This window comes from Medicago sativa, chromosome 6 (genome assembly GCF_051527215.1).
Source record: "Medicago sativa cultivar Bolivia chromosome 6, Bolivia_mono, whole genome shotgun sequence".
NCBI lineage: Eukaryota > Viridiplantae > Streptophyta > Magnoliopsida > Fabales > Fabaceae > Medicago > Medicago sativa.
This window is the reverse complement of record NC_140754.1, coordinates 6,979,833-6,989,841: the sequence shown is the minus strand read 5'-3', so window position 1 is coordinate 6,989,841 and position 10,009 is coordinate 6,979,833. Positions and strand designations below refer to the sequence as shown.

Below are 10,009 nucleotides of genomic sequence, written 5' to 3'. Positions count from 1 at the left end.
CCAAACCCCCCCACCACCACCCCCAACTCAAGAAAAAAAATATGTGGATGTGCAAGTGAAATATTTTTATAGAATCACTTGATATTGAAGTAAAACAATAGTAATTTCTTGTGTTCTTGTTTGATATTTTTTCTTCTCATTTTCCGTCTTTTAGTTTCTACATCTCTTTTGTTCTTCAAATTTTGTTTTCTCTGCACACTTCTATTATAGAAAGTTGAGACTGCGACGAAAATTTGGCCAAATTTGATGATAAAATTTATTTTCTCTCTACAATTTCATTCATTATTCAATTTTTTGTTCTATTGAATTTCTCTACGTTTTTTCAATCATACACGTGTTCCGTCACATTTTGTAATTCCTAGTTTGTCGTTATTTTTGTGGGGGAGTGTATTATGGATTGGCCCAAATATGAAAATTGTAAGACTAAATTTTACTATTTTAAGTAAATTTTAATAAAATATTATACCAGTTCTTCATTTTTTTTTATTAAAAATTGTAAGAGTTCATATTTAGACTATTTTCGAAAGGTCCATATTAAACACATCTTAGTTTTTCTTGTATAATCAATTTGATAATTCATATTAAAAGATTTTACAAATATCATAAACCCAACGAATCTCATAACAATGGTTTTTAGGTAAAAAATCGCGAGTGCTCATCTTTTCTACGAATGGGTTGTAAACCCATTTGATTGTTTCTCTTAAGTGGTGTAGTGTTTTTATTTTTCTTTGGTGGGTTTAGTACTTAATCCCATTATATTTAATAGATTCTTTGCCGTTCAATTTTTTTTTTTTTTACATATATCATACCAAATTTGCATTATACAGTAGAAACTCTTTAATTTAATACTCGGTAAATTAATAAACTCTCTAAAATAATAAATTTGTCCGGTCCCGACTTGGGCCAATGTAAAAAATTGAAAAACTCGATAAAATAATAAGATAATAATTTTTTGGGAGATCCCTTTATAATTTTCGGTCCCAAGAAAATCATAAATTAATAATTCATAGAAACTGAAAAAAAATATATTAAGAATACATTAAACACATTTGTTCCTCTTGTTTACATTTACTGTACTTCAAAAGTCATTATTGATTTCCAATGCATATGAACACATTAGTTATTAATTTACGTTGAGTCCCAAGGTTCGCTGCAACGTAATTCTAAGAGGCATGAACTAATTTGCCTTTTTGTTTGGTATGTACAATATAATTATTTAAAAACTCTTTAAATTAATAATTATTAATTTATCGATAAATTAGTAACTCTCTAAATTAATAAATTTCTCTGGTCCAGACATTATTAATTTATAGAGTTTTAACTGTACTCTGGTTTATCAATACATGTTTAGCAAGGAAGAAGGAAATGAGATTTGTTGGTGAAAAAAAGATTAATATATACATTATATATATTTTGAAAAACAACACTTTGTAATGTATCAAGATTATTAGCAAGGAAGAAGGAATGAGATTTGTTGGTAAAAAAAGATTAATATATACATTATATATATATATATATATTAAAATAAACCACTTTATGCATATCAAGATTATTAAGCAACCAAAGAAGGTTATTAAGCAACATGAAATAGGATTGCTAAGTAATCAAAGATCATGATTATGCAATGGTACAAGACTAATAATAACTAGAATGGGTAAATTTGTGCTTGAAGAAAAGGTCATATATGGAAGTAATATAGACGAGAAAGTTTTTATACCAAGATTATCTCCTACACCTTCTGATGTCATGATACCTTTCAAATTTCAACGGAGACAGTTTCTGATAGCTGTTTCTTTCGCAAACAAAAGTCAATGACAGTCTCTAAAGTAAGTTGAGATATATTTACCAAGTCATGTGTTTTCACATGGTCAGTTATATGTTGCAATTTCAAGGTTACCTCCAGAGATGGATTGAAGATGCTTATAACGGATGAAAATGGTCAAGATACCAATATGACTTCAAATGTAGTATACTGAGAAGTATTTCGTAATGTAGGATAAATTGTGCTAAAAATCAACGATTTTTGTACGCTATTTTGCTGTATTGCATTCCAATGGTAGCGACAAACTATATTACTAAAGTCACCATTATACGATTAATATTTATCGTAATTGGAATTTTATAAAATATTACTTGCATTGATTCAGTTATAACCAACTGACTTATTAATATAGATAGAGACTAATAATCGTGACTAAAACGCACAGGTATAAGATGATAGGACCCGTGCGGACGATGGTCTAGTTTTTTAAAATAAACCACTTTATGTATATCAAGATTATTAAGCAACCAAAGACAATTGACCGAAGGAACACATTCAAATGATACAATTTAAACATTCGGATCCATGTCATATAGAAAAAGATGCCTTTTGCTCTTTGTCACAACATGATCATCATGATAATAACAGTCCAGCACCACCCTAACTTTACATACATACCTACATATATACAATATATATAATTTTTTTTTCTTCTTACATTGCAAGTTTAGTATGAATAAATTATTCTATGTAAAAGTTAGAAGTATAGTACGTACAATCAAGCATGTGTAACTAAGAATGAGAATACCTTCTGCTAAAGAGATTAATAACAGCATCTCAGCAAAATATATAGCTAGCAAAGTTCATTCTTTAGGCAAAAAGATTAAAATGTTGGAAAAGACACTTTTTTAGCTATATACTTAAAAAATGCAACATTGGAATAGACATATACCTGAATCTGTGTTAACATATACCTAAAACTTTGTTTCCTTCCATGCTCAAATGCCTAACTTGTCTACTTTTGATTCAAGCATCTCACATGAAAAATATCTATACATACACAAAAAGTGGTACTTTTCTATCTCCTTTTTATGAAAGCTAGCTATAGATCAGCAACATAATAAGTGTCTTACCCCTTTGCACATTCTATACATGTTAATTTTAGTTAGCATCCACACTTGCTTGAATAACTAAAATGACTTGTGTTTGTTTCTGTCTTTCAGTTTCTTTGCTATATGAATGAATTTGTTTCTCACCATATGCAAAAGGTATGTCATATTATGTACCCTTCAACTCTAATCTCACTATTGTCTTTCTTGTTTTCTACTATGAGAATTGCTCTTCTCCCATATGCTTTTGTTCATTCCCGCTGAAAAATACACCTGCGTGAGTTAAGTACTCATGCTGAGAATACATCTGCGTGAGTTAACTCACGTTCAACTATTTTGACAGGAATGAACAAAAACAGATGGGAGAAGAGCAGTACTCATCTACTATATACACTTTCATTATATTATATATTATTTTTTAGATGAGCAATGATATTCTAACAACCAAAAATCAACAACTTTTGTGACAACCACCAATTTTCAAAGGAAAAGTAGATAGTGACACGGAAACCAAAGCAATAGAGAGAGAAAGTAAAAAGATAATGTGAGTATGAAAGATAAAGTTGTCACATAGGCTGTCACAAAATGGTTGTTAGAATATCATTTCTCTTTTTAGATAGACAAATGTCAAGTGAATTTAGAATTTGAACTTATTGATTCAGTGGTATCCTTCAACTCATTGAGCTTTCTTCTTGAAACATTATATTATATAATATTAACATACTACTTTAACTTCATCTAGGGCTTGACCAAACCATATGCAACACCATGACATATATTGGAATATTTTTTATATATATAACTAGGTTAGGTAGCTTCTAGGTTAGTTGTTTTTGTGTTACTTTTACTTTGGTTAATTTGTAATCAATTGCATTGACAAATAAGTATATTATTTAATGCTTTCTTATCACACTTTAATTTATATCTCTTGAGTTTGAACTAGCTTAAATAAACTTTTTTAATGTGTATGAAAGCTTAATGAAACTTCTTTATTTCAACAACCAACATGATTAGACATGTGGACCGTATAGTGATCTCAAACAAACACCAACTAGTGGATTCAAGAGTTAATGATCATTGTAGTATAGAACTTACCAAAATCAGTTAATGGCTTTATGCATATCAAGATGAAAAATTGTGGTTAGTAGCATTTATATAAAGCTTAGCTTACAAAGGAAATTTTCATATATGTAGAAACTTCTATAATTGCTATACTCTTACACATTTGTTATATAGAAAATTATAGAAAACTCATGTAATGATATAATAAAAGTTATACATTATTGAATTTCTTAACTAAGTTAATTAATATTTCCCATGGAAATTTTTTATTGAAATATAAATAGTAAATTTTTTGCAGAGAAGGTAAAGGCAAGTGGAGTTTGGTATATTGTGGAAGCATCTAAGGATATGATATCATATGATCTTGTTGGATGGAATCAAAATCAGCATCCAACAAAAACAGACAGAACTAAAGAAAATTCAATAACCAATCAACCAAAAACCAAAAAAACCAACTTCCTCATCATTTCTCAAACTCAAAAATAACGTTAATTTAACAAGTACAAAGCCATTAATCAAATCATTAACACAACTTACACAAGATGATCATAAAAAAATAATAAAACTAAAATTAAATTAAATTAAAAAGAAAAACAAAAGAAGAAGAGTACCTAACTTAAACAAAAAGAGAAAAATCTTAGTAGAACTTTGCACTTTCTCTCTTCTCAAAAACAAAAACATATCATGAAGTACTTTTCCTTTTTTACCCTTTACATAAATCAACCTTCAAAACCACATAAATATATATATACTTTCACTCTAGAAAGATAAATTTAGTATATAATAATATATACTAAAATACCAAACAAGTCTTATATATATAACACAAGCAAAACACCAATTATATTACAAGAATACCATATAAGGTATAGTTATAAAACAGTTTTCAAGTACCATTTGAGTGAGGTGAAGAACTCTCAGAAACAACTTCAACTTCTCTTTTGTGAAAGTTTCTGTGACAACCACAAGCAGCACAAGTGAGACAACCATTTGTACCTTGTTCACTACTTGGCATGAACTCTCTACAACCATCAACAGCATAACCTCCAACATTAGCTGCATGATTCTTTTGACACTCTCCATATTTCACAACACTTCTTTGTGGATCTTCTGATCTTCTCACAACTACTTGTCTCTTCCTCATTCTTCTTCTCTCTTTTTACCTTCTTCTTCCTTCAAAACCCTGCAAAGAATATGATGAATTTTTTTAAAGTTTTGGTGAATCAGTTAACCTTAAACTTGTATAGAAGGAAACTAAGTAGAGAGAGAGAGAGAGAGAGGAGGGAGGGAGAGAGGGGGAGAGAGAGAGAGAGACAAAGGAGGAGGGGTTACTCTGTGTGAATGTTGAGCCCTAACCCTAAAATTGTGAGAATGTGTATTTATATATGGTAAACTTGATCAGCTCAATAAAATATTAAAATTTTGATAAATAAGTGGAGCCAGGTCATAATCACTTTTCATACAAAAAAAGTTCATAATCACTTTTCCTACAAAAAAGCTCATAATCACTTTGTTTTAATTGTTTATTTTACATATGTACTATTCAATCATGTAATATTTGACTAATAGGGGTTTTTCTGAACTTAGAATTTTGTTTTTTCTGACAATAACGTCGAATTAATTTTGAAAATCATAGTTAGTTTTACACACGCAAAAAAAGCAATTATACTCGGTAGCAAAAAAAGAAAACATTTTTATTACCATTTTGCTTATTAATTCTCATATGTTAGCCACCAAATCATCCTTATATTTTTTTAAGAGTTGTTTAAAAAAAAAAAGGTTTAATTGCAGTTTTAACCCCCTAACTTTTCCAAAGTTGCGATTTTGGCCCCCTAAGAAAAAAAACAACAAAACCGCCTTCTAAGTTCTGCAACTGTAGCAGTTTTAGCCCCCAAGGCAAAATAAAAAATAAAAAATGACACGTGACACCTCAATTAGGGTGCCACGTCAGCGTAGACCGAGTCAAAATTGGCATTGGGGGCCAAAACTGCCACAGTTGCGAAACTTAGGGGGCAGTTTTGTAGTTTTTTTTTCTTCTTAGGGGGCAAAAATCACAACTTTGGGAAAGTTAAAGGGTTAAAACTGCAATTAAGCAAAAAAAAAAAAAGACTATATGAGCTATATGAGTTCCTTTAAACAAGATTTTACTTTCATATTTTATCAATAAAAAAGAATTGGAACGGGCCACAAAAGATGATTAGCCATATTTTTCAACGGGCTTTAGTAATTGATAAAGTTAAAATTTGAGATAACAATGGACGAAAGTTAAAATTGTACCTATAATATAGAAACATAAATAAACTATATAAGTTGTAGCACTTCAAACAAAGTTAAAATTGGACATAACAATAGACGAAAGTAGAGATTTCATACACACAGGTAAAGAGTAGTATACTCATTTACTTATAGAAGTATTCAAAGGTTTTTTTTTTAACACACTAATTAAGCTACAAATTTGATAATAATTTCAGTTCCAATAGGATTATCTATTTTATTAAACTTACTATAATGATTTTTTTAGTATATTATGAACCAAATAAATGGATTACAAATTTTAAATTACTTTACAAAATAAAATTATAATGATTTTTTTTAGTATATTGTGAACCAAATAAATGGATTACAAATTTTAAATTACTTTACAAAATAAAATTAGTTGCTAGCCAAAAGTAAAAAAGGAATGTTATTTATAATTATAGTTTTTTTTGAAGGATTTATAATTATAGTTTAACTACTAGTGTAAAATAAAATTAGTTTAATCTACTTTTCAATCATATCTCTCTATTTGATATTTTTGCAAGTATTATTTAGAAAGAAAGAAAAAAAGTTAAAATGAGTTTATTTGTTGTGTACTTTTTTTTTCTCACACAATATCTCTATGTATAAATATCTTTTATACGATCACTGCATAAATGTTAAAATGAGTTTATAATTACCAAGTACAAAATAGTAAAAAAAAAAAAAAACTAGACTTCATACATTTTTTTTTTGACAATTAATATGAATATATAACTATGACACTTTTTGTTATATTATTTCTCATAGAGCTAATGAATTTTATTCAAGGCATAATAAGAAAGTAAATAAAGGCAACTCTTCCAAGTTTAAACTAATATTCATTAATTCATTGGTTCACCATGTTGTGAAAGTCTAATTCGTTCCATTAAACCTAACATCTTCGTATTTGATTGTAGTTATTAAAGTCTACTATGGTTAAGTTACAACTTCTTAATATTTTTTTTTGACAAATCTTCTTAATATTTTATTTTACAACTCTTCATGCATAATATTTTTTTTTTCTCTATACACCTAATTTACCATTAGGTAATTCTGAAAATAAAGTTAAAGAGAAACGATTCCCGCCCATATATATTTAAGGAAAGGGCCTTAATAGTGATGGGTTTAATTTGGAAAACTTTATGCTTTTCACCTAAATAGTGATGGGTTTACTTAGCAAAACAATAAAGATGGGTTTGATTTGGAATGACCAGCTAAGCCAGAATTAAGTCTCACACGGACCGTGGCCCCTAACTTGATAGTAAAAGGAAATTTTGTGGGGTGTACTGATTCGATACCAATAACATTTGTCTATAGCACTTGACCTAAAAACGTGAACACGATAGGTAAGCTTTGCCAACCTTGTACGACAATATATTTTTTCACAATATGATTCCTTTAATTTGTTTGCATGTACATGTAGTTAGTTCTATATAAATTCCATTAGGAAAATAACTTTCATGTTTTGATCAATTAATTTTAATAACTATAATATTGTACGAAAGGTAGGAGATTATTCCGGTGCTTTGGAAACTATAATATTGGGTGAATGTAAACACTTATGGTGTTTTTGGATTGGGGTTTAGGAAGGAAAGGGAGGAGAGGATTTACTTTTCTTTTCTAAATCACGAGCTACATAACATGTTTTTCTAAAATAAATTAAGTGTGATTGAATTTTGATATGATCGTGTATCATGTTATTATAATAATTTTTTAAAAAACAATCCATAGTGTCTTTAATTTAAAAACGAAAAGTAAACCCTCCCCCTCCTAAACCTCCATCCAAATACACCCTTATGAGTGTGTCCTCCGAGGTAATGCTTCTTTCGGGGGTATTTTTAGAGATCATTTGGGAACTTGTTTAGGTGCTTTTGCTTGTAACTTGGGGAATTTTTATGTTTTGCATTCTGAAATCCCTGGTTACATTTGGGCTATGGAATATGCGGCTACACATGGTTGCATGAATGTTTGGTTGGAAAGTAATTTGACTAGTGCCTTATTGACTCTCAAAAAGGCTTCTCTTGTTCCTATCAGTCTCCGTGACCGGTGGCATAATTGCTTTCATTTATATACCGTGAATGCAATTGTTGTGCAAATAAGCTTGTTAATATGGGCCAACCAGTTCAAGGATTTGTTTGGTTTGATGAGTTGTAGATGGATGTTTGGGTTTGTTGCGGATTCGATGAAAAACTCACACCAATAACAACTTGATGTGTGGAGCAAGGGATAATTAAGCAACCAAAATCAAAGTGTATGGAACAATTAACACAAGCCAAAAGTAGAAAACAACGGCGAGAAAAAAAGGAAGAGAGAACACAAATAATTTGTTGACCCAGTTCGGTCCAAATTGACCTAGTCTGAGGGAGAGAGCAGCCCTCCGTTCCACTATATGATGAGTAACGTTACAAAAGAGATTTCAATGGGTTACAAGAATAAGTCTCCCGCCTAATTCTACCCAAATCCCAGCCTCTTCCCGTAACCAAGAGACTCAATCCTAATAGTGTTTCCCAAGGTGAATCAACCTTCAAACCCTAGTTTGTTGCCAAGAGACAAACTCTATACAAACCCTAGTTTGATTTCTAAACCCTTGTTTCAGCCCCCTCTATCTCAAAATAGTCTGATACAAGGCCTATATTTATAGTAAAAGAAACTCCCATAAAATTGTAACAAATCTGGCCCAAAAATACGTTTCTGAAAAATAACAGCACGCGAAATCGGCCACCGATTTTCCAAATCGGCCACCGATTTTTCCCGAACAGAAAGCCTCCCAAAAGGCAGCCAAAATCGGCCACCGATTTTCCAAATCGGCCACCGATTTGTACTTTCAGCAAACATCAATTTTGGCCTCCAAACTCCAATTTTGAGTCACTTTCACAACAATCTCCACCTTGACTCCAAATTAGTGATGATGCCCATTTAACATCAACACCTTGCTGCTCTTTCCCTTGCTTCCCACTACACCAAGTAGCTCCACAAGTTTACACCTTAATCTCTTCAATCATCGGAATGCCTTCCGCCCCTTTGAAGATCCTTGTGTCCAAACTACTCAAGGAATTTTAGGTAGTTCCACAAGTACACACCTTAACCTCTTCAGCCATCGGAATGTCTTCCGCCTTCTCGAAGATCCTTGTATCCAAACTACACTAGGAATTTCCGGTAGTTCTACAAGACTACACCATACCTCTTCACTACGAGACATCTCCCGCTTCCTTGAAGATCACCTTGCATCCAATCACCCTTGGACTTTTAGGGTAATTCCACAAGCCGTGCTATACATTCTTCAACCTCCGGAATGCCTTCCGTCTTCATGAAGAAAACCCTTGCTCACCACTAGAGCATAGCACCCAAGGTCCTCCATAGTCGTACCACTCCCGGTGTGTTCAACTCCACCTAAAGCTGAGCTTCCAACCTCTCAACTAGCAAATGAGTACATCCCACTATGTCTTCCTTGAACCTCCACCTCAACCGGTAGATCATGAGTATTCTTACCACCGCCTCTCCAGGCTGATGTTGAGTGTTTAACGTCTCTCCAGACGAACACCGCTCCACTAGGCATCAATCCCAAGGTGACCAACATCACCTTCATCCTCCAAAGAACACCACACCATCAGAGCACGCGCATCCTCAAGACGCACCTTAATGTTCTCAAAATCACCAATGATTTTGTTGAACTCCACAAGTAGCTCCATGATGGCCTTTAACTTTACCATCCTGAATAAGTAAAGTTGTTGCTTTAGGAATTGCCGACGAGTCAAAGACTTTGTCATATACAAATATTCGAACTTTGACCACATCGATG

General features: G+C 31.6%; 1 pseudogene across 1 annotated transcript; it reads right to left on the bottom strand.

Annotated features, from left to right (window-relative positions):
- Nucleotides 1–4,570: 4,570 nt before the first annotated feature.
- Nucleotides 4,571–5,332, bottom strand: LOC146912434 (mini zinc finger protein 2 pseudogene; annotated as a pseudogene). Its single transcript, XR_015016471.1, has 2 exons — nucleotides 5,266–5,332; nucleotides 4,571–5,116 (listed from the first exon to the last, which is right to left on the bottom strand). The product of XR_015016471.1 is annotated as a mini zinc finger protein 2 pseudogene (transcript).
- Nucleotides 5,333–10,009: the final 4,677 nt, after the last annotated feature.